This window comes from Bombyx mori, chromosome 2, assembly GCF_030269925.1.
Source record: "Bombyx mori chromosome 2, ASM3026992v2".
NCBI lineage: Eukaryota > Metazoa > Arthropoda > Insecta > Lepidoptera > Bombycidae > Bombyx > Bombyx mori.
In genome coordinates, this window is record NC_085108.1 from 1248463 (window position 1) to 1274729 (window position 26267).

At 39.9% G+C, this 26267-nt stretch overlaps 1 protein-coding gene, 1 long non-coding RNA gene and 1 other non-coding gene across 4 annotated transcripts in view; 2 read left to right on the forward strand and 1 right to left on the reverse strand.

Annotated features, from left to right (window-relative positions):
• The window catches only part of LOC101745325 (R3H domain-containing protein 2), a 71882-nt gene extending 69656 nt beyond the window's left edge, over positions 1-2226 (reverse strand). For both annotated transcript variants that reach the window (XM_012689408.4, XM_012689407.4), the window contains exon 1: positions 1804-2226. The gene's annotated coding sequence lies outside the window, so the exon portion shown is untranslated. The remainder of the gene's footprint in view (positions 1-1803) is intronic.
• A 15977-nt stretch (positions 2227-18203) lies between these two features.
• LOC119629969 (uncharacterized) lies at positions 18204-25238 on the forward strand. Its single transcript, XR_005245813.2, has 3 exons — positions 18204-18417; positions 23975-24079; positions 24877-25238. It is a non-coding gene; the product is annotated as an uncharacterized LOC119629969 (long non-coding RNA).
• On the forward strand, positions 25044-25128 carry Mir282 (microRNA mir-282). The gene has a single exon (NR_107246.1). It is a non-coding gene; the product is annotated as a microRNA mir-282 (primary transcript).
• Positions 25239-26267: the final 1029 nt, after the last annotated feature.

The following is a 26267-nucleotide window of genomic DNA, read 5'->3' on the forward strand; positions in this document are numbered from 1 at the left end:
AACTGGAAAGGCCTCCGGGCCACCAGTAATTCTTCAATCAAAAAAAAAAAAAAAAAGTATGTTCATTTAATTCTAAATTTAAATTGGGTAGAATCAGGAGTGATACCGGGTTGTAAGTAGGAACCATAAAGATGACAATAACTTAATGAACGAGTGCACTGAATTTGTTTTTACTTTAATAATAGAATGCTTATATAAAATCTTTGGAAATTTACAAACTATATAGGTACATTGTCACGCATATCACTGAGCCTATTCTTCAGCTCTCCTCATTCATGGTAAAAATTGGGAGAATTGTCTAGACAGTTAGACTAGTACTCCTAAGAGTACCGCTATTCATGAAGGATACATCTTTCTGTCAGTAGCCTTAAGTATTTTCGTGTAAGCTTTTATACGTTGTGTTTAATAAACTATACCGAAGTCCCTTGTATATTAGAATTTTGGTTGTTATAATTTTAATATTGAGAATTAATATCCACCATACACATTTATGTTTGTCAGGAAATTGAGACATATGGACCGTTTATTTTGAAAGTGTTGTAAGTACATTTTTGAGAAAAATGAGCTATTATGCAATTCATGCTTAATTTAATGTAATGTTTTTTTTATATATAACTAGTCCGTGTCTAATTTCTCAAGAAAATCCCATGTTTTGTACAACTTAAAATCGGTCGGTAAATGAAATTGCATAATGATCGATTCTGAAAGTGGTGTAAGTTCAATTGACAGAGGTAGGTGGCATAACCAGACCTCATATGATTTGCCTGTATTTTTAAATCAACAAATATAAGTAACCTTTAATTTTCTCGAAACAAAAGAAAATGGACTTACACCACTTTCAAAATAAACGGTCCATATGTTTTGTTAATATCACGACGGTTAGCTATATAGTTTACTTAGTAGTGTTACTGTTAAAGGTTGACAAATATGCACATATAAAATGGCATGTACAATAAAAAATTACCCAAAACTCTATTTTCATCAAAGCCAATAATAACACTGTAATTTCTATGATGATAATGCCCAACTGTGAGCATACGAAAACGTTTAAAAAAATTAAATGGAAAATATTCGTAATTAATATTTTGTTGGTCGTATGTGTTGTGAGCCAATACAGATGGGCGTCAGAATTTGAAGAGTAAGAATATGCTATCAATACTTTCATCTCATCGCTTTTGTTCTCCACGGTATGTCTACGGGCAGCAGGCTTGACCATTTATATAATAATATAATATTTAACATTTAAGTGTAATAATATTTCCATTTATTTGTTTTTGTACTCTATTTGGTTCCAAGAGACAGGCCAGTCACCAAAACTAAAATCTACATGGATCACTCACAATATAATGCTCTTAATCATTTTTGCTTAATTTATAGTATTCCATTACAGGGATGTCAAGCTTAATACATACTGGTGAGCCTGGACAACAATATTCTTCATTTTAAAGGGCCATATCGCATTGACTCCAATACAACTGTAACTTCACCTGACATCCTATGTAATATTTTTTAAAATTGTAATTTACTCATTGGAAAATCAACATTTGTAATAAAAAATTTTTTAAACTTGTACTTATATAAGTTTGTAAAGTAAGAAAGGTAAAGGAGATAATTACTGACAGGTTAAATTTGATGGCAAAGTTGAATATTTGTATTTATGGCGGGCTTGCGCTTTGTATTGTAATTTTGAATTCTGAATTGCCGTAATCACTTTGTTGTGGGAAACAAAAGGAAGAGGGAAAACAAGGAACAGAAATATAGCCAGGAAGAGCAGAAATAAACAAAATATAATGTTTTACTTACGCAATTCCACCTCACGCCCGATGTAATTCATCAAAACAGCCTAAGGAAAGTTTTATATTTAGCACGAACGTTGTCAAAAATAGAAGTTGCTACTCAGTGTTAACACGGAAAACAAATCACATAATGTTCATGTAACCAAAACACAAAAAATGTTCGCGCGGAACTTAAGAAGCGAAAAGTCGAGGAGGTATGGTGAAAAAATATTTGCAGTCAGTTCAATCACCGTTTATCAGCACATTTTAATGTCCGCTTAATTGTATAGATGAATTAACACGATGGCTCGCAAAAAGCTGGAGCTCATGCCTGAAACCACCGCGTACGCGAATTACGAACAAAATCACCTCGTTTTCGCGATATCACAAAATAAAATGAAATGTGAATGACATGTATTTTTGACATGCGCACTCCATTGCGAATTTTATGCTGCCATCTATTGGTGGCTATCACTTAAAGCTCAGTAAATAAAATTTCAACAGTTCATTTAGTAAAGCAAAACAAACCATAGGTGGTGCTGCATTTTTAGTTTTCCTACTCATCAACAGGTGGCGAATTAAGCAAAGTAAGTTTATACTTGAGACCTTAGAACTTATATCTAAAGATGGGTGGCGCATTTACGTTGTGGATGTCTATGGACTCCAGTAACCACTTAACACCAGGTTGTAAGCTCGTCCACCCATCAAAGCAATAAAAAAAAAGTACCTAATTAAAATTAAAATGCTAATTTCTTTCAAAACTTCACAATATTTATGATTTTCTTTGGATAAGGACCGTGGTAGCTTAAATAAATTAAATAAATCAATAAAAACCATAATCCATTTTATCTAAACAAACATATCTATCCTAACATATAAATCTACAGTGGTTTTTACGGATGTTCCGTTATAACTATTGAACCACGCATCCGATTGACTTGAAACTTGGTATCCATGTAGAAAATACATGTACTTAATGGATAGGCTAATATTTATATGAGTGTTGGACTCCCTAATAATAATGACAATGATTATGTTAATTTTAAATGCCCAGCGAAGCGGGCGAGTACGGCTAGTAAATTTATAAATGGACAAGATAGCCTACACACACATACACAGTAAAGGCTACGTTAAATAAATTTTAGATAAAACTTAGTTGTCGCAATATTGCCATGACTACGTATATCGCAATGCCGTTCAAATACCACACATTGGTCCCAAAAATACGAATGATCCAACAACGCGTGGTCGTAAACACGGACAAACGATTTGTGGCGATGTGGCATAACGATGCGAATATAATGCGGTCCAGTGTGCTTAGGGCGAGTTTTTTTAAAGTTCTTGATAGCGTAAAAGCTAACTTAAACTTGTATGGAGCTACGCTTGCCTATATTTGGTGCTAGCGGCGCTGTTCTAACTGCAAGAGAGAGAGAGATTATATTAAAATGGTTTCTGCAAGGGAATGGGAAGCACTAGTCTTGGTAAAACTAGTGTTAACGTGTTCTCGCAGGTTGAGCCAATTTTTTTTTGGGTAGGGGATCGAACCTCCCTGCCTCCGGCGAAGGTCAAGAAGAAATGCCATCATCGTGAAAAGTGCGACTGGTTGGCGATGTTACGCGTCCCGATCTGGCAGGCTGGTTCTGACCCAGCGTGGTATCTGGGGACAACAGCTGCATGGGCCACACGGCCTATGTCCAGAGCTTTTGAAGACTTCGCTTCGAAGGCTTCGGCTTGAGGGCTCCGTCGACTGGGCGAGAGTGCAGGGTAGTCATTTAGTGAGTTGGGCCCTAAATTCCATGCTTTGTACCCATGATCCTCTTCTAATATCAGCGGATCGTCCAGTCGCACATGCGCACCCTAAGGTAGGAGTTCATAATCCATACACTGTATAACTGTAGCTTTTACATACTCTTAATGATAAATAGCCCACTGAGTTTCTCGCCGGATCTTCTCAGTGGGTCGCGTTTCCGATCCAGTGGTAGATTCTGCAAAGCACTGCTCTTGCTACGGCCAGTGTTAGCAACACTCCTGGTTTGAGCCCCGTGAGCTCACTTACTCGACCGGTTACGCTGACATAGCCTCACAAGGCTATCAGCTTAGGTAGGATTTTTTTTTTATAAAATCACGAAATGCCACATCAAAATAATTTTCATATTCGGTGTATTGAGTTAGCTTAGACCTTCTAGGAAACGGAGGACAGGTAAAATGACGTCACTCCGACTTAATAACAAAACTGGCTTTCAACTAGCTAACATTTCACGACGCGGACACCGCAACAACCCGTCTAAGTAGTCTAGTAATGGAATACGAACACCTACCTTATCGCCATATACTTAAAGATACGTTTTGTGTTCATTTCAAGTTGTTCTTATGATGTTTCGTGTTGGAATTTGTGATTTTAGCATTCGGCCAGCGTGTTTAGCTTTGCAATCTGTAATGTAGGCAGAGATACCTATTTAGTTTTTGATTTCGGCTTGCTCGTCTAGCTTATTTTTCACTATAATATTAATCATCTTAGGCCTTACAGCCCAGGGTGGGCCTTAGCTTGGTCTAGTATGTATCTCCAGACTGCTCTGCTCAGGTTTTTTTTTTTCCTACCTATGCTGATAGCCTTGAGAGGCTATTTCAGCTTCACCCTAACGTTAGTAGGTGAGCTCGCGGGTCTCAACCGGAGAGTTGCTAACACTGACCCTAGCAAGAGCAGGGCTTCGCAGAATCTACCACCGGATCGGAAACGCGACCCACTGAGAAGATCCGGCGAGAAACTCAGTGGGTTGTGTCTATGGGTGAGTTCGCTCGTTGAGCCCTTCGTCGCAAGCGACGGGTTCGACGAGGACGGTGACCGGTGCTTGTGGTGCCTAAAAGCACCGTTAATGGATCAGGAGGATCCGTAATGACGTGAGTCTGCTCAGGGCTTTCTCCTTCCAGTTCTTGGCACCGATAACTTTGAGGTTAACTTTTCTAAGCCATCCAACCGTCGGAATTGGGATCTGCAACGACTTCTGTGGCCCTCTGGTTTCCCATATGGTAGGTGTCCATCATTGGCGTCCAATTTTTATAGTTTTTATGATATTAGGTTCTTTGTAAATATCTTACCACTCGTTGTTATATGGCGTCCTCAATATATCTATACTAATAATATTATTAAATACTTGAAAAAACTCTTGAATTTAATGCTGACACGTATCACCTTTTTATTGATTTTAAAGCTGCCTACGACAACATAAGCCGTAATTTCCTATACCAGGCTATGCATGAGATTGGCGTACCACCGAAGCTTATATCTTTAACAAGGATGACACTGGTTGCATCGCAAAGCATTGTTAAGATCCAAACAGACCTATCGGATCCTTTTAGAACCCATGATGGACTAAGGCAGGGTGATGCCCTCTCCTGCCTTCTTTTCAATGTTGCACTCGATAAGTGTATCCGTGACTCAGCAATAGAGACGACGGGCAATATATATTACAAATCCGCTCAAGTACTGGGATATGCGGATGATATTGACGTCATTGGCAGATCAGCTCTCGCAGTAGAAAGTGCGTACCTTGCTCTCGAGGCCTCGTCTCTCGAAGCCGGTCTCCAAGTAAACGCAGACAAAACTAAATTCCTGAGGGTGTCGAGGGACTTACGTGAGGACACAGCGCATAAAAATATTGGCCAGCATACTTTTGGATCTGTGAATGAATTTGTATATCTTGGTTCTCTGATAACGAATAATAATAATATAACAGCAGAAATAGTTAAGAGAATACTGTCGGCGAATAAATGCTACTTCGGCCTGCTTAAATATTTCTGTTCCAAAATTCTGTCACGAAATATCAAAATTCTTTTATACAAGACCCTACTGAGACCCATTCTTATTTATGGCTCAGAGACATGGGTACTCAGCAAAAAAGATGAGAACCGTCTACTTGTGTTCGAGCGTAAGATTCTAAGACGGATATTCGGTGCTGTGCGGGAAAACCAGATATGGAGGACGCGCTATAACCACGAGTTGTATGATGTTTACAAAGATCCTAACATCATAACAACTATAAAGATTGGACGCCTACGATGGGCAGGACATGTGGTTCGAATGGAGAGTACCAGAATGCCAAGACAATTGCTCTATGGCAAACCAGAGGGCCGCAGAAGTCGTGGCAGACCCAAACTTCGATGGTTGGATGGCGTGGAGCGCGACCTCAAAAATATCGGCGTCAAGAACTGGAAGGAGAAAGCCCTGAACAGAGCAGTCTGGAGAGACATACTGGACCAGGCTAAGGCCCACCCTGGGCTGTAAGGCCTAAGATGATGATGATGATGATGAATAATATTATTATAAAGCTGAAGAGTTTGTTTTTTTTAAACGCGCTAATCTCAGGAACTACTGGTCCGATTTGAAAAATTATTTCAGTGTTAGATAACACATTTATTGAAGAAGGCTATGTATAGGCTATATTATAACATCACGGTAAAGCCAATACAAGTAGAGCACCAATAAATAATGTTTCAAAATAGGGGTTTACACAGCTCCTTAACATTCTATAATTCAAAAATATTTTCACTTTCTACGTAAATGAAGTGGGGGGTAAAATTTAGCGTTATGTCAAAGTAACTATTCCACGCGGACGAAGTCGCGGGCAAAAGCTAGTCGTTTAATATAATCTATACTAATATATAAATCTGCAGTGGTTTTTACGGATGTTCCGTTATAACTACTGAACCGTGCATCCGATTGACTTGAAACTTGGTATCCATGTAAAAAATAGGTAAATATTTATATGAGTGTTGGACTCCCTAATAATAATGTATAATAATGTTAATTTTAAATGCCCAGCGAAACGAGCGTGTACGGCTCGTATTAATTAAAGTTAATATTGACTGACTCGGTGGTGCAGTGGTTAGCGGCATCGACTGTTGCGCCGAGGGCCGTGGGTTTGATTCCCACATCGGGAAAACATTCGTGTGATGCACAAGTATGTTTGCTCTATGTCTGGGTGCAATAGGAAAATACATTGGCTGTAATACTAGATAGACTATTTATTTAATGATATTAATACGTGAAGCAAAAACTTTGTATCCCTTTTTATGAAAATTGCGCGGACGGAGGAGTATGAAATTTTTCACACTTATAGAGAATATAGAGAAGAAGTGCACAATGCTAATATTTTTTTAAAATAATGCTTAAAACATACATTAAATCAATAAAGAAAACATTACACACACTTCATACCATGTATTTGACGCACACACGCATGCATACTATTTATTGTCAAACTTTTGTTCTTGACGTCTGTTGTCAAATTGAGATTAAATATTGTTTGTCTTTGTTAATATTTTTTATAGTGTAGTCTTGGCGAAATTTGTGATTATAGAAGTATAAAATACAATCATAATAGTGTACAAACTTACAATTTCAATTAATTATCGTCGAATTTTGACTACTGCAGGACCTCTAGCTTAATGAATATAGTGGCGGGTAGCCATCATACAACACAAGATATTTGACAGATGCCGTGAACTCACTTACGACATTTTCAAGGTAAGCTTACATCTATACAAGATCCGAACAACGACATTCGGATGGTGGGTCTAATGAGCAATATCACCCGCTCAGTAGAAGATCTTACTTTTGTCTTATACCTCCAAATACTACCTGGAGCCACTGCGATCATCCACAGTGCGTTTCCAGAGGTCTTTTTTGCCACGTACCATCCGGCTATGGAATGAGCTCCCCTCCACGGTGTTTCCCGAGCGCTATGACATGTCCTTCTTCAAACGAGGCTTGTGGAGAGTATTAAGCGGTAGGCAGCGGCTTGGCTCTGCCCCTGGCATTGCTGAAGTCCATGGGCGACGGTAACCACTCACCATCAGGTGGGCCGTATGCCCGTCTGCCTACAAAGGCAATAAAAAAAAAAAAAAAAAATACAGTGCTATAGGAAAATACATTGGCCTTTCCGATCCGGCGGTAGATTCTGCGAAGCACTGCTCTTGCTAGGGTCAGTGTTAGCATCACTCCGGCTTGAGCCCCGTGAGCTCACCCACTAGCTAAGGTTACGCTGAAATAGCCTCTCAAGGCTATCAGCTTAGGTAGGAAAAAAACAACATTCGGACGATCTTACTTTTGTCTTATACCTTTAACAGCCGTCTGGTGTAGTGGTAAGTGACATGGTCACTACACAAGGGGGTCGCGGGTTCGAATCCCGCCAAGGCAAGATATTTGTATGGTAAATGTCTTTTCCAGGGTTATGGATGTATATTAAATATAAGTATGTGTATAAAAAAAAAATCTTACATTTATATCCGTTATCTGGTACCTGTAACACAAGTTCTTTACGAACTTATTACGGGACCAGTTAACGTGGCGTGATTGTTTAAAAAAAAAAAAAAAAAGATAGTGCAATAGGAAAATACATTGGCGGTAATACTAACTAGACCATTTGACCGATTTAGTCCTATAGGAAAATCACGTTGATGGTGCGACGGTACGATCGTGACATCACGCCAAGGCTCTCCTCGGTAACCGATCGTGACCTTGAACAACCTTTAATTAAAGCCTCATAAAATCCGTTAGAACGAGTCGCCGTCACGCCTTGCTCCTCACGTCATTGTAAAAGAAATAGTTTTATATTTTTTATTACTTTAACAATAGTCTTGTGTGCGCAAGGAATTAAAGGTTCAATTATATACATATTTATATAACTGAGAGGCTGTTTCCATGGTGTTTTTAAAATGATGACGTCAGCAATAGTTACTGGTGGTAGGACCTCTTGTGAGTCCGCACGGGTAGATACCACCACCCTGCTTATTTCTGCCGTGAAGAAGTAATGCGTTTCGGTTTGAAGGATGGGGCAGCCGTTGTAACTATACAGAGACTTAAAACTTATATCTCAAGGTAGATGGCGCATTTATGTTGTAGATGTCTATGAGCTCCAGTAACCACTTAACACCAGGTGGGCTGGGAGCTCGTCCACCCATCCAAGCAATCTATACTAATATTATAAAGAGGAAAGATCACTCGGTCACTCGTATTTCGTATTTTTGAAGTCGTCGTGTCCTAAAGGATAAGACGTCCGGTGCATTCGTATATAGCGATGCACCGGTGTTCGAATCCCGCCGGCGGGTACCAACTTTTCTAATGAAATACGTACTTCACAAATGTTTACGATTGACTTCCACGGTGAAGAAATAGCATCGTGTAATAAAAATCAAACTCGCAAAATTTTAATTTGCGTAATTACTGGTGGTGGTAGGAAGTGTTGTGAGTCCACGCGGGTAGGTACCACCGCCCTGTCTATTTCTGCCGGGAAGCAGTAATGAGTTTCGGTTTGAATGCTGGGGCAGCTACTGCACTGTAAAAACGGAGACCTCAGAACTGATGTCTCAAGGTGGGTGGCGGCATTTACTTTGTAGATATCTATGGGCTTCGATAACCACTTAACGTCAGGTGGGTCGTGAGCACGTCCACCCACGTAAGCAATAAAAAAAGCTTAGTGCGAGTTTTTAACTCGAGTAAAAGTTAACTCTAATTTGTATGGAGTTGGAACAGCGCCCCTAGCGGCAAACGCAGGCAAACGTTTCAACTCCATACAAATTAGAGTTAACTTTTACGCTATCGAGAACGTTAAAAAACTCGCACTAAGCTCACACAAGACTGTAGCCACTGCTACACACTCGACGCAATAACGATGCGCTTCTTCTTCGCTTCTTCTCAATGTTAATAATTCGTTTTCTGACGTTAAAACAAATTAGCACTTGAAGCCCTATTAATAAGATTAAAATTGATGATCTAACTTTCATTCCACTTATAATATTGTTACGTTATAATATTCATTGTAAAAATTAATATTAAAAAAAAAAAATCTAATATTTAAAAAAGTTAAGTGCTTCAGCGCGTTCATATGTCCCGAAAAATGTTGCCTTCTATCAAAAAGCGCAAGATAGAATATCTCGGCCACGTGCTCAGGAACGATCGATTCATGCTGCTGCAGCTGATAATTATGGGCAAAGTGGACGGAAAGAGACGTGCTGGGCAAAGAAGGAAGTCATGGCTCCAGAATATCCGGGAGTGGATCGGTATTGCCTCCGTCGAACAGCTGTTCCGGCTGGCTGCTGACAGAAATGAATACAGGAAGCTAACGGCCAACCATCAGGATTGAAGAGGCACTGGAAGAAGAAGAAGAAATTAAAAAAAGAGGACATGCCCGCTGAGTTTCTTGCCAGTTCTTCTCAGGACGGAGGCTAGTTTTTTGTGAATTGGCGGTAGTTCTTTTTGACGTACAACAAGTATGTACTTCCATTTATGTTGAATCAAAACTTTTTGATTTGATTTTTTAATTTTTTTTTTATTGCTTAGATGGGTGGACGAGCTCACAGCCCACCTGATGTTAAGTGGTTACTGGAGCCCATAGACATCCACAACGTAAATGCGCCACCCACCTTGAGATACAAGTTCTAAGGTCTCAAGTATAGTTACAACGGCTGCCCCACCCTTCAAACCGAAACGCATTACTGCTTCACGGCAGAAATAGGCGGGGCGGTGGTACCCACCCGCGCGGACTCACAAGAGGTCCTACCACCAGTAATATATTAAGAGTAAGTAAGTCTTACCACCAGTAAGATTTATAGGATGGCGTTGACGTGAACATATCTGGCTTCCACGCCAGCAAGACATATCCGGGTCGCGCGTCTCATACATACATATTGCTGTACATTTGTGCTTAGCGCGAGTTTTTTAACGTCTTCGATAGCGTAAGAGTTAACTCATATTTGTATGGAGTTCCCGTCGGTCGGGCGTTCTCGGGGTGGCAACGCTTGTCTGGTCGTAGTGTTGACCGCGGAAAGCCCCTTACTCTGACCGAGTTCTGACCCCGGACGGAGATCGGACGTTGGGTGTAAGAGTGCAGGGGAGTCGTTTAGTGGGTGGGCCCTAAAATCATTGGGCCCGCGATCTGCTCTCTACACCTGCAAGGGGACCTCGTAGGAGGTTCGGGCCCCAGGCCGAAGAAAAAAAAAATTGTATGGAGTTGGAACGTTTGCCTATGTTTGCCGCTAGGGGCGCTGTTCCAACTGCAAAAAAACTCACACTAAGCACAAATGTATACAAAATCAGCTGTGTTCCTCAGCATAACTAACTTGCCTATTAGTGTCGTCTACTAAAATCTCGGATCCAATTTTTACTTAAACACGTAAAAGGCAATCGGATTACGATCAAACAAAATAGTCACAGCAGACCGTTATCGAATCAAATCGATTTTTCGAGCACAATATAGTACCTACATCAATAATTTTATATCATTGAAATCACTAAATAAAATCGTATAATTCAAAACACATAATTATTGAACACACAATAATTACCTACGTAGCCGATAAATAACTAGTCAGGTCATAAGTATTGTCACACAGCAAAAACTTTTCTTTTAGAAACTGGCCACAAAAAAGTTTCTTGAATTCGAATTTCGAATTGTTCATGAAAATAAAAATGTATACTTTTAGAATTTTACTCATTTTTAAATATGGAGTGGACGCTTAAAGAAGACCGTGCTGCAGTTATTGCGTTGCAACGTTGCGGTTACGCGCCAATTCAAATTTTTAACATACTGAAAAATTTGAATATAACCAAAAGATTCGTTTATCGTACCATCAAACGATACAATGAAGACTCTAGTGTAGATGACAGGTCAAGAAGTGGTCGCCCTCGGTCTGTTAGGACTCCAGCAGTGATAAAAGCTGTGAAGGCGCGAATTCAAAGAAATCCCAAACGTAAGCAGAAACTGTTGGCCCTTCAGATGGGGTTAAGCAGAACCACGGTGAAAAGGGTGTTAAATGAAGACTTAGGGCTTCGGGCATATCGAAGAAAAACAGGACATCGTTTGAATGCTCGTCTAATGGACCTGAGACTGAAGAGATGCCGCGCTTTGTTGAAGCGGTACGCGGGAAAAAAATATCGGGAAATTCTTTTTTCGGATGAAAAAATTTTTACCGTAGAAGAGAGCTACAACAAACAAAATGATAAGGTGTACGCACACAGTAGTGAAGAAGCGAGCAACCGTATTCGCGTGTCCAACGAGGTCATTTTCCATCCTCGCTCATGGTATGGTTGGGAGTTTCTTATTGGGGCTTAACAGAGGTACATTTTTGTGAGAAAGGTGTAAAAACGAATGCAGTTGTGTATCAAAATACAGTCCTGACGAACCTTGTGGAACCTGTTTCTCATACCATGTTCAATAACAGGCACTGGGTATTCCAACAAGATTCGGCGCCAGCTCATAGAGCGAAGAGCACACAAGATGGGCTGGCGGCGCGTGAAATCGACTTCATCCGGCACGAAGACTGGCCCTCCTCCAGTCCAGATTTGAATCCGTTAGATTACAAGATATGGCAACACTTGGAGGAAAAGGCGTGCTCAAAGCCTCATCCCAATTTGGAGTCGCTCAAGACATCCTTGATTAAGGCAGCCGCCGATATTGACATGGACCTCGTTCGTGCTGCGATAGACGACTGGCCGCGCAGATTGAAGGCCTGTATTCACAATCACGGAGGTCACTTTGAATAAACTTTAGTGTCATAAGAATCTATGTTTTGTTAAGTTCATTTTGGTATTACATAATGAATAAACTTGTTTCAATTATTTTACATTAAACATGTGACAGAATTTATGACCTGACTAGGTATAATTGTATAGTGTACATTTTACGGTTCACAATTCGCTTATTTCTATTTCGTCACACGTGATGAAAACCGCGGCCATATTGAAAAAGAATTTAAAAATTAGAAAAATTGGAAGAAAAAAAAAAACAACAAAATTCCAAATTTAAAACGCGCGAGTACCTACCTATTACGGTCGTCATAGTGATGTCTCTTCAATATTCTCATAGCGGACACTCCCAGGATACGAACACATTCCGTATAGTCTCGACTTAAAGATTTTAAGGTTCAGTTGGACATTTTTTAAAAAATGTAAAACCCTTAATAAAACTTCACAGCTTAAAACCGAAGATCGAAACCTTGATTATATTCCATAAAGGCCCTCTCAGCCTGGGTGTCGTAAAACGTGTCCAAGACTGGATACAAATTTTTGTCAATGTCAGCATTCTCAAGAAGGGTTGTTGTTAGACAGGCGGCCTGTCAGAATTCCTGCCAAATTCCTATGCAGCATGACAAGAGGACATGCTGTACCGATCCCACATGATATGGGAGATTGAGAGAGAGAGAGAGGGGGAGAGAGAGAGATGTTTAAAGCTCAAAAATCGTAATTGTTTGATTCGTAAAAAATATCATAACAAAATAACTTCTTCAGCTTTTACTGGTGGCCCGGAGGCCTTTCCAGTTTCACCAGGACAGGTGGGCGAGCACGGGCTCAACCAAGAAGGGTGGGATTGGCTAACAGCTGCCCGAGCGCCTCCGAAGGAGATCTGACAACTCGAGTGCAGCTGCTTCGCGGATGAATCTACTACCGGATCGGAAGCGCGATCCGCTGAGAAGATCCGGCGAGAAACTCAACAGACTGATGTATGGGTTAGGTTGCACAGCGAACTCTGTCGAGTTCGACTAGTATGGCTACCGGGGTCCCTAAGCCTGCTCCTAGTGTTAGAGCTGAACACGTCACTAACATGGTTATTGGATCTGATAGATCCGTAAGGACGTAACTTCAGCTATCTGAATGAAGTTAACTTAATTTAAGTTCAATTAAAAACATTAAACTGTTGATGCTGATACCAAATAAAACGCACCTTTAGTTACAAAAATAAATGTCGCGTATTAAGGGTAATTAAACTAAATAACCTTTTTCGACTCGCGAATTATTATTCGCTCATCGCAGTAGTTCGCGTTTTAGATAGGTAGTTCGTGTTTTAGATAGTTTTAATTAAACACCTAAATAATTGCATCTCTTGATACGAGATTCACCCTACATTCTTATTGTTCAGGCTAAGATGATTTCTAAATAAATAATTAACTTAACACAGCTACGTCTGAAATAATGTATCCTGGAAACACACTGTAGACTGTGGAGTCTAACATTAATAGACAAAACGATACAGAACCCAAGCTATTTAAAAGCCAAAAAATATATAAACATTTTTTTTTTTGGCCGCCCGTCTGCTAACCTCCTTGGCATTTTAATAGGCCACGTTATTTTGGAGAAATAAAACTTAGGTCTAAGCTCTTGTGTTTTTATTTGTAGGTTAGCTAGAATGAACACTTTTTTGGCAACATTCGGACAAGGGATTCGTTGTGTATTCGCATCCAGAGGTATTGTGGGAGATGGTCATTATTATTATTATTATTATAGCTCAGATGGGTGGACGAGCTCACGGCCCACACGTTGTTAAGTGTTTACCGGAACTCATGTACATCTACAACGTAAATGCCGCCACCCATATCGAGATATAAGTTCTAAGGTCTCAGTATAGTTACAACGGCTGCCCCGCTCTTCAAACCTAAACGCGTTACTGCTTCACGGCCGAAATAGGCAGGGCGGTGGTACCACCTTTGTTTCCTTGTCAGGATATCTTCAAAAGTTCGACGAGCGAACTAATCCATAGATATAAGCTACTGAGTTTCTCGCAGCCAATTTTCAGTGGGTCGCGTTTCCGATCCGGTGGTAGATTCATCGAAGGAAATTAAGGAGCGGACGGTTAGCGTGGTATGGACATGTGATGCGTAGAGAGAAGATGCATGTGACTAGGGGATGTATGGAAATGGTAGTGCAAGGTAGAGGGGGAAGAGGTCGACCGAAGAAGACATGGATGGAGTGTGTGAATGACGATATGAGAGAGAGGAGTGAGTGTTGATATGACGGCTGATAGAAGAGAATGGAAGAGAAAAATTAGCTGTGCCGACCCCACCTAGTGGGATAAGGTGGAGAAAAAGAAGGTAGATTCATCGAAGCACTGCTCTTGGTAGGGCTAGTGTTAGCAAAATCTCTGAGGTTGAGTCCGTGAGCTCACCTACCCGTCAGCGTGAAGCTGAAATAGTCCCTACGGCTACCAGCAAATAAGTAGCACAAAAAAGCCGTGAGCCTTGAGGGACGTATTTTCTCTCTCATTTTTTTATATGACATTTATTAGACATTCATATTAATATTTCAACAATTATTACTGTTTTCCTTGTTAAGTTTGAATCTCAAAGTGAGTTTTAATTGGATATTCTCTTTTTATTATTATTATTATTGTATTCCATCTTCGAGGCGATGAATTGCCAATGTTACGTACGCCATTATTGTCACATGCATCAGGCCATAAATTAAATAGTTTAAGTTGTTTTCAATGTTAAATGTTTGTGATGTGTGGCAGTACTGGTGGTAGGACCTCTGTGTGGCAGTACTGGTAGTAGGTGGTAGGACATTACTGGTGGTAGGACCTCTGTGTGGCAGTACTGGTAGTAGTTGGTAGGACATTAGTGTTGGTAGGACCTCTTGTGAGTCCGCGCGGGTAGGTACCACAGCCCTGCCTATTTCTGCCGTGAATCAGTATTGCGTTTCGGCTTGAAAGGTGGGGCAGCCGTTGTAACTATACTTGAGACCTTAGAACTTATATCTCGAGGTGGGTGGCGCATTTACGTTGTGGAAGTCTATGGGCTCCAGTAATCACTTAACACCAGGTGGGCTGTGAGCTCGTTCACCCATCTAAGCAATAAAAAAATGGCCTACCGAATGGCTACATTCAAGCATATTATGTAGTTTCAAATTTGTCCACACCATAGTTTCTCCTACGGCTAGCTTATTGAAACACTATCCGGGTATTCTCTGATTTAATTGCAATTTAATTCATACCTTGTAACATGCCTATGAATATCTTATGTGTCTCATTTCTATTCGTACCTGTATTAAATAACGTGTTTGACATTTTCGTCCTGCTGTCATACGAATTTAACCTTGAACAATGACATTTTAGAGAAGGGGCTTAGGGTTCCGTAGTATGCGTGATATATTGTCGCAAAGCCCGCATTCGCCCGCAGCGCGATATCTCTAAACAAATCGACAAATACAAAAAGATTCAGTGTTGAAATTAAAATAATTATACTTACGTTTAGCGTGGTATGGACATGTGATGCGTAGAGAGAAGATGCATGTGACTAGGGGATGTATGGAAATGGTAGTGCAAGGTAGAGGGGGAAGAGGTCGACCGAAGAAGACATGGATGGAGTGTGTGAATGACGATATGAGAGAGAGAGGAGTGAGTGTTGAGATGATGTCTGATAGAAGAGAATGGAAGAGAAATATTAGCTGTGCCGACCCCACCTAGTGGGATAAGGTGGAGAAAAAGAAGAAGAAGAGAATTACACCGCCAGAAACTTCACTTAATACATGACATTTATCTTTGTAATTAAATGTCCATTTTGTTTGGTATTAGTAGGTATCAACAATTCAATGTTTTTAATTAAACTTCAATTAAGTTTACCCCATTCAAATAGCTGAAGTAGTTTTTTGTTATTAATAATACATAATAAATAAATAAATATTTACTAACAATCACGCCACGTTAACTGGTCCCGTGCTAAGTTCGTAAAGAACTTGTGTTACAGGTGCCAGTTAACGGATATAAATGTAAGATTTTTATTATACACATACATATATTTAATATACATCCATAACCCTGGAAAAGACATTTATATTTATCATACAAATATCTTTCCTTGGCGGGATTCGAACCCGCCAATTATATTATTATATTTTTCTCAAATTTTAAGCTTTAAATCGCTCTCCTGTAATGTTGCAAAAGCGCCGCTTAAACCGAATAGCTTTCCAACCATCGATATAATGTAAATAAAATAGATTAGGATTCGGGTTACAGCACACGCTAACTCATATGTGGCTTAGCGCTGCACACTCATCGCCGTTTATCTCAAAAACGAATCAACATATAAGAAAAAGTTTTAAATAAAAATTGTACAGAATTTTATTCTCTACAACTTTTGTATTAAACTCAAACACGATAGGTGGCGGAGAAAACGAGATATTTTCAATCGAACTGATTTTTGCGGTCTTTGGCCTTGACTATCTAAAGAACGCTCGCACGTTGCCATATGTTTTTTTTTTTTTATTGCCCTTGTAGGCAGACGAGCATACGGCCCACCTGATGGTGAGTGGTTACCGTCGCCCATGGACTTCAGCAATGCCAGGGGCAGAGCCAAGCCGCTGCCTACCGTTTAATACTCTCCACAAGCCTCGTTTGAAGAAGGACATGTCATAGCGCTCGGGAAACACCGTGGAGGGGAGCTCATTCCATAGCCGGATGGTACGTGGCAAAAAAGACCTCTGGAAACGCACTGTGGATGACCGCAGTGGCTCCAGGTAGTATGGATGAACTCTACTCCGGTGGCAGGCGGTGCGATGGTAAAAACGAGATGCCGGTATCATCTCGAACAATTCCTCAGAGCACTCCCCATGGAACATACGGTACAAAATACAGAGGGAACCGAAGTCCCTCCGCAGACCCAGAGGTTCCAAACGATGTTTTTAACATTTGCATGGCTAACTAGATGACCCAATCGATAAATAAAAGACCAAAACTTTTCTATAAAATAAACTTAAAACAAACAAAAGGAATCCGTCCGCGGGGGACGCATCAAAGGAAAAACAAAATTGTTATTTTTATTTAATTCCGAGCATTTTCAAATTTATTTACCTTTTAAACTTTCTCTGGAAATAACTCAAGACCAAAATTAGCTAAATCGGTCCAGCCGTTCTCGAGTTTTAGCGAAACTAACGAACAGCAATTTATTTTTATATGTATGGATATAAAGATCTATACAAAAAATCGAATTCTTCCGTTAGATACCAAGGTTGATCCCTTATTTCGTAAAGCAGTTATAGTTACATCTACGTCTTGTGGAAACCGAAGTTCAGCGCCGTTTTCTCATCTGTCTGTCTTCCGATTTACCCGCTGAGTTTCTTGCCGGATCTTCTCAGTGGATCGCGATTCCGATCCGGTAGTAGATTCAGCGAAGCGCTGCTCTTGTTAGGGCAATAACAATACTCACAATCAAATCTCAATCTGGGTTCAGCTGGAATTGCCTACCACCAGTGAATAGGCAGAGAAAAACAAAAAAAGACGACTGTGTAACGGCTGCCTTGTCTCTCATGGCTAGTTCGCGGAAGGTAGCCTTTCTCTTCTTTTCTTCTTCACTCTACCGTTCGTAAGCACGTAAGCACGGCGTCACTGTTATAGGACTGCTACGTTCATGCAAACTTCCGTCGGCGAAGCAGTAAAATTAAAATGTCCGAAATGTGCGAGAAAATCGAATCCTCATTAAAAACCTGTGGAACCAATACCAGTGGAACGCCCGCCAAAATCACCCGCCACATCGCAAGCGAGTTCGCGTGTCTCTCAGACCGTTTCTGTTTTTTTTTTTAAACATTTATTTTTAAATCCGGCAACGGTCTAACGTCTTAACTGGATTCGCGCGCATCCTCCGAAAACGGCGCCAAAAATTAATTACAAGATACCAGTTTTTTTATTTTATTATACATATAGATGTACATTTTAATATTAGTTATTCGTATTTTAGAGGACATTTTGTATCGATAGGCGAACAAGTTAAATCCGTTGTTCAGTTTTAATTCGGTTTCAGTGATATTAAGACGTGTTTGTTACTTTTAAATATAACATTATTTTTTTTTATAATTTTTCTTTTGTGTCGCCATCTTTATTCGGTAAGTTTTTTAAAGCCGTTGGCTGTTTAGTAAATGCATTTTTTTTTAAATATAATTTCGTTTTGTTTTTTTATTTAATAAACTAGCGATCGTAAGTTATATTAATATAAATCGTTTTTAACTATATAGTTACGTAAGATTTTTTTTGTCTGAGAACTTTAACTAGTGGGTGGCGTATCCGACGATGTGTGGCCATCAAGGCTTGTGAACATCAGCAACTCCAGAGAGATGAATCACATCAACAGTTAGTTAACCCTATTGGTATATAAATCAGTTAGGTATATATCTGTTTATTGTATGTATATATTTTCTATAATAGTGTATTGTCTTTAGTACACCGCAACATACCTGCTATATTTTTTTTATTTTCCAGAATTTCTGTAAACGAAACGTTTGTCTGGAAGAGATCGCTCTTAGCGATAAGACCGCCTATTGTACAAATGTATCTGCTTTTTGACTGCTTTTTGAATGTAAATTGTGTTTTAGTGTGCAATAAAGTGTATTCTCTCTCTCTCTCTCTCTCTCAACTCAAGCGATTTAACAATTATTTGATAATATTTGTCTAGAATCTTAACGTAGCAACATTACTAGTGACGAAATCAATTAAAATATAAGGAAGGTTACACACCCGTTTGCCTAGAGAAACAAACAAATAAAAACTTAATGAATATATTAATTAACTAACCTTGTGCATATATATAATAAAAAAGTTTTTTTTTTTTTTTTGTATTATTTTTTATTGCTTAGATGGTTGGACGACCTCACAGCTCACCTGGTGTTATGTGGTTACTGGAGCCCATAGACATCTACAATGTAAATGCGCCACCCACTTTGAGATATAAGTTCTAAGGGTCTCAGTATAGCTACAACGGCTGCCCCACCCTTCAAACCGAAACGCATTACTGCTTCACGGCAGAAATAGGCAGGGTGGTGGTACCTATCCGCGCGAACTCACAAGAGGTCCTACCACCAGTAAAATCATTAGTATTATCACTAGACTTTTCCCGTGTCTTCGACCGTATAGCCTGGGCATTTCAAAGACTAATTTTACTAATAAATAATTTTACTAATTACCCCGTTGCTATTACTGGTCACTTTAAGATGTAAGATCGTTAGAACAGATTTGTAGAATATTTCTCAAGGAGTCCGCAATTATTTTGAGGCATTTTTTTTTCCTACCTAAGCTGATGGTCTAGAGAGACCGTGTCAGCGTCGCCGGGCTAGTGAGTTCACGGGGCTCAAACCTGACGACGTTGCTAACACGAACCCTAGCAAGAGCCGTGCTTCGCAGAATCTACCACCGGATCGGAAACGCGACCCACTGAGAAGATCCGGTGAGAAACTCAGTGGGCTGCGGCATACTGAGGTTGAATTCAATTGCATTGCCCATTCCACCCTGCAATCCGGAACTAATTGCTTGTCATCATAGTATTAATAGCCAAGAGGGTTATGACTGGAAGCTCTGGCTACTGGCTGGTACAGTCAAGGACTGTGTTGAATCCTCTCTTTCTTTAGATGGAAGAACTAGCTCACGACCAGCCCAATGTAAGTGGTTACCGGAGCCCATAGACATCTACAACGTAAACGCGCCACCCACCTTGAGATATAAGTTGTAAGGTCTCAAGTATAGTTACAACGGCTGCCCCACCATTCAAACCGAAACGCATTACTGCTTCACGGCAGAAATGGGCAGGACGGTGATACCTACCCGTGTGGACTCACAAGACGTCCTACCAGCAGTAATTGCGCGTACTGTAATAGTTACGGGTTTGATTTGTCGTCTTGGTCTAATGGATAAGACGCCCGGTGCGTTCGCATCGAGCGATGCGATAGTGCTGGTGTTCGAATCCCACAAAAAGCTACAAATTTTTCTTACGAAATAAGTAGACAAGTCATCCTGAGGAATGATTTCCACGTTGTTTTTTGCGTAATGACCATACCATTAAGACATAGATCTCGAGTCTTATGGTAGGTGGCGGCATTTACGCTCCGGTAACCACTTAACATCGGGCGGGCCGCGAGCTCATCCACCGGTCCAAGCAATTAATTCGCCGGAAATTTAATTAAGACTACTCATTATTAGCATTGGCAATAACGCTGTCGTATCTCGGGACAAAAATAAATGCTTAACATCAGAAGGAACATGTTAGCTCGTTTTCGCATCCACAATTATATTTCCAACTTAGAATCAAATCTTCAATTGTATATTCAAATGGAAAATAACTTTATCCTTGACTGTAGATTCCAATCCAAGCTGACCCCTAATCCGTTGGAAAGTTGTTTTAGGCAAATGCCACGTTATACTGGTATAATATGCTAATCCATTGAATTTACATTCCTTAGTATATTTTATGAAGCTAGGCGATTTTTTATTTTAATTTTGTTGTATAAAATTTGTTTCGTAAAGACTCGTGCTTAGCGATAAAACTCATTACGTAACACGTTATAAGTATCATTATACGTTAACGCGGCAATCGGACTTATTACCTTATTGAATAGAGAAGGATCGAGTCCACATGAATCTGCGGTGTGCTTAGTAGGAGTTTTTTAACGTTCACGATAGCGTAAAAGTTAACTCTAATTTGTATGGAGCTGGAACAGCGCCCCTAGCGGCAAACGCAGGCAAACGTTTCAACTCCATACAAATTAGAGTTAACTTTTACGCGGTCGAAAACGTTAAAAAACTCATATTAAATATACTGTAGACATCGTATTGTCAACCCACAGACACAGCCCACTGAGTTTCTCGCCGGATCTTCTCAGTGGGTCGCGTTTCCGATCCGGTGGTAGATTCTGCGAAGCACGGCTCTTGCTAGGGTCATTGTTAGCAACTCTCCGGTTTGAACCCCGTGAGCTCACCTACACACGCTAGGGTAAGCTGACATAGCCTCTCAAGGCTATCAGCATGGGCAGGAACAAAAAAAAAATATGTATTGTCACCAGCCGTTGCGTAGCTCATCCGATTCTGACACGTCCTGTCTTAAAAGAAGACGTGCCTATCTATGCAAGGTACTAGCTATTTTGTCATACTTGACCAACCTAGATACTTGACTAATGAACTACAGTTGTCAGTCTATAATCTATTTCTCTCTCTATATAGTCTATTTCATTTGCATAATTACTGGTGGTAGGGCGTCTTGTGAGTCCGCACGGATAGGTACCACCACTCTGCCTATTTCTGCCTTGACGCAGTAACGCGTTTCGATTTGAATGGTGGGGTAGCCGTTGTAACTCTACTGAGACTTTTGAACTTATATCTCAAGGTGGGTGGCGCATTTACGTTGTAGATGTCTATGAGCTCCAGCAACCACTTAACACCAGGTTGGCTGTGAGCTCGTCCACCCATCTATGTTATAAAAAATAAATATTAAAAAATACTCGGGTTATTTACTGTGGCATTAATTGGTACTACCCGTGCGGACTCACAAGAAGTCCTACCACCAGTTAAAGGATAACACGTAAATAAAAAAAAAATCCGTGATCCAATGGATACGTGTAGCCCAAAACAGAACCAATTGGAAGGATTTGGAGGAGGCCTTCGCCATATTCAGTGGGTTTCTGCCAAACATTAGTGTAGATCCGGGGTTCCCAAACTTATTTTGAGCCCACTTTGAGAATAAATTATTTTTTAGCGCCCCAATTTTTTACTTACTTAAAAACCACTATAGCGAGAGCTCAGTCGGTGTCTAAGTCCTCCTAGATGAAATTAAAAATCGCCTCCCAAGCCTCTACACAACGCCCCCCTTGTAAGCCTGTAGCGCCCATAAGGGGGCGTTATCGCCCACTTTGGGAAAGGCTGGTGTAGATAAATAAACGTTAAATGCTGAGTTATTTACTATTTTATTTGCTTTGTTTTTAGCAGGAAATAAAAGGCCTTTTTTATTTATTTTAAACCGTAAAATTAATTTTAATTTAAACACATCAATCTACTAACAGAATAATCACTAAGGTTTTCGTAGCAAGGGCAATTCCACAGACATCTGTTTTATTGATTACCCGTTAAACATTATGTTCAAACATGACCTAGTTAACAGGCATTGACATTGTCACGGTGCTCTGGTACTCTACGGAGACAATTTGATTCTTCGTTTACCACTAATTCAGGGAGGGAGCATTCAGATATCTATACTAATATTATAAAGAGGAAAGATTTGTTTGTTTCGAATAGGCTCCGAAACTACTGGACCGATTTGAAAAATTCTTTTTCCATTAGAAGCCGACATTGTCCCTGATGAACATAGGCTACTTTTTAATGTTTCCGAAGCGAAGCGAGGGCGGGTCGCTAGTCAATTAATAAAGCAAACCCGCAAAATTATAATTACTGTAATTACTGGTGGTAGGACCACCCTGCTTATTTCTGCCGTGAAGCAGTAATGCGTTTCGGTTTGAAGGGTGGGGCAGCCGTTGTAACTATACTTGAGACCTTAGAACTTATATCTCAAGGTAGGTGGCGCATTTACGTTGTAGATGTCTATCGGTAACCATTTAACACCATGTGGGCTGTGATTTCGTTCACTCATCTAGGCAATAAAAAAATCCTCCAAGCAAGGATTCCATGTACTATGGGAATTGAAGACAGATATAGACACAAGGCTATTTGGTTTAAGTGACATTTTTGAAACTTTCCAAGAGAGCCTTTTTAACGTCCATGAGCGACGGTAACCACTCACCATCAGGTGGGCCGTGTGCTCGTCTGCCTATACGGCAATAAAAAAAGAAAAAAAAAGCCATTTTAAAAGAATAATTTCGAAAAAAATATCATAACAAAAAAAACTTCTTCATCTATTTGAATGGAGCAAACACAATTGAAGTTTGTTTAAAAACATCGAACTGTTGATGCTGATACCAAATAAAACGGACCTTTAATTACAAAGCTAAATGTCGCGTGTTAAGCGTAATGACGCTTATAATAATTAGTCTTTCACTTCGTGATATATGTGTAGGATTGGTAAGAACGGAACGTATGAAAACAGTGTGGAACGGAGCGTTAAGATGTGAGTGAGAGTAAACGGAAAGAAAGAGAGAAGAGAATGACAGAGAAAAGGAAGATGGCGAAGACAGGCTGTGTTTTATACCATGCTCTGAGGAATTATTCGAGATGATCCCCTCATCTCCTTTTTATCATCGCACCTCCCGCCATCGGAGCAGAGTTCATCCATATTATCTGGAACCTCTACGTTCGTCAACAGTGCGTTTTCAGAGATCTTTTATGCCACGTACCATCCGGCTTTGGAATGAACTCCTCTCCACAGTGTTTTCCGAGCGCTATGACATGTCCTTCTTCAAACGGGGCTTGCGGAGAGTACTTTATGGTAGGCAGCGGCTTGGCTCTGCCCCTGGCATTGCTGACGTCCATGAGCGACGGTGACCACTCACCATCAGGTGGGCCGTATGCTCGTCTGCCTACAAAGGCAATAAAAAAAAAGTTAAAAGTTATTTATTTATTTATAATGGAAGTGTTATTTTTATGCGCTACGATCCCTATTCTACATATAAACTCAGACAAATGTTTTCATGATGAACCCATCACCAATTTTTGTTTTTCATCGCACATCAGCCCCTGTACCACAGCTATTGCGGAGCCCCTCCGTCCAGTGCATCCAGACACCTCCTCTGGCACGTGACATCCGACTCCGGGATCAACTCTTCTATTTCCCTCAACGTAAGTAAAAATATCCATATCGAACTAAATTTTTGGTTGGTTCCTATTTGCATAACAACATTCATTACTAGAGGTCATATAAAATATACGCGTTGATGTCTTTATTAGGAGAAGTTTCACTTTTGATTTCAGCTTGGAAAAGCTCTCCGTCTACACGTGGGATCCAAGGTAGATCGGAATGGAGCTTTCTCTGAGTATTTTATTGCAGTATATAATATATAACATAATAGATATAACATACTTATAGCTTATGAGGGTAGGTATTGCCTTGATTTAAATAGGTAGAGGGGCGAATGATCTCAAAGCTGATCAGAAATTAAGTTTCCGAAGTCAATAGACGATGCGTAATCATTACAATGACTAAATCCACTAAAAATCATTTGAAACTAGAAATCGAATGACGTCTTTGAAGCTTCAATTTCAGAAGACGAAAGCAAGTTTTTGTGAAACCGATTACATTCTCAAGTGTTCGCTTGAGAAGCGAATTATTACTGGTGGTAGGACCTCTTGTGAGTCCGCGCGGGCAGGTACCACCGCCCTGCCTATTTCTGCCGTGAAGCAGTAATGCGTTTCGGTTTGAAGGGTGGGGCAGTCGTTGTAACTATACTAAGACCTCAGAACTTATATCTCAAGGTGGGTAGCGCATTTACGTTGTAGATGTCTATGGGCTCCAGTAACCACTTAACACCAGCTGGGCTGTGAGCTCGTCCAGCCATCTAAGCAATAAAAAAATAAGAAAAGCCACTGCTATTCCTCAAAGCTAATGTAATGTTTTGAAAAATGTTTTGCGAGTGTAGCAGGACTTTGAAGCATCCACTTCAGGTTGAAATTCATCAGAAATTCGATGCGTCTGCTTCAGAAGAACCGAACTCGTGCTTCGTCGTGTTCGAACGCGCATTGAAACATACGCTTCAAAGTCGACAATAGGCCTTTGCAGCGTTCACTTCAGAAGCCAGAAGCCAATCGGGACTTTGACCTAGCCTCTCCTTGGCTTTGTCTGTTTCGTTAGTAGCTCAGACATAGCCTGATAGAGGTTACGTTTTGTCCCTTTCCAACGGTCATACGAAGAAAGAAGACAGAAGATTTTATTGAAGCGAAAATATTAAATAATGTGTCTATTGTGCAAAGGCAAAATAAACTACATTTAACTTTAACTAGATGATGAGGTTTTTTTTTGATAACGCCATCTTGTTGTGTCTTTAAAGCGGTTAGTTGTCCTCAATTAAGAAGAATAGTATTATTATTCGCCAATAGATGTCGGGGAGAGTTGATTATTGAAAACACGAATAAAACAACATTTTCTGAAAATAAATCGTAGCTGGATTGATTTATCGCCCCCGAAATCCCCTGTAGACTACTAAATTTTATGAAAATTGTTGGAGCCGTTTCCGAGATTCAGATTATATAGGTATATATTAATATACAAGAATTGCTCGTTTAGAGGTATAAGATATTCAAATTTCGATTACCTATTGGGAGTCCACTAGTTTGAATTCAAACACAAATTCAGTCTCTTGTGTCTTGTATTTTAGAGAAATAAGTATACTGCAAATACCGATGCTTCTATTAGCTCTTTGTTAAGACTAGTGGTCCCGCAGTAGTCGAAATTAGACTATAATTAATTGGAATTGTAAGTTTGTACACTATTATGATTCTATTTTATACTTCTATAATCACAAATTTCGCCAAGACTACACTATAAAAAATATTAACAAAGACAAACAATATTTAATCTATTCTCAATTTGACAACAGACGTCAAGAATAAAAGTTTGACAATAAATAGTATGCATGCGTGTGTGCGTCAAATACATGAAATGTAGTGTGTGTAATGTTTTCTTTATTGATTTAATGTATCTTTTAAGCATTATTTAAAAAAAAAAAAAAATTGTGCACTTCTTCTCTATATTCTCTGTAAGTGTGGAAAATTTCACACTCCTCCGTCCGCGCAATTTTCGTAAAAAGGGATACAAAGTTTTTGCTTCACGTATTAATATATACGTTATTAGTCAGTTAATTGGTCAATTAAAATGCACATTCAGAGACTGCGCGATCCAAGTTACACAGTCACAGATGTTTGTGGTCCGTTGACGTCAGCACCGGTCGCCCTTGATCTAACGTTAATGTCATACAAAAGTCGAAAAACATCTATACACCACAAATATATTATGTTGGTACATATTTAAGGA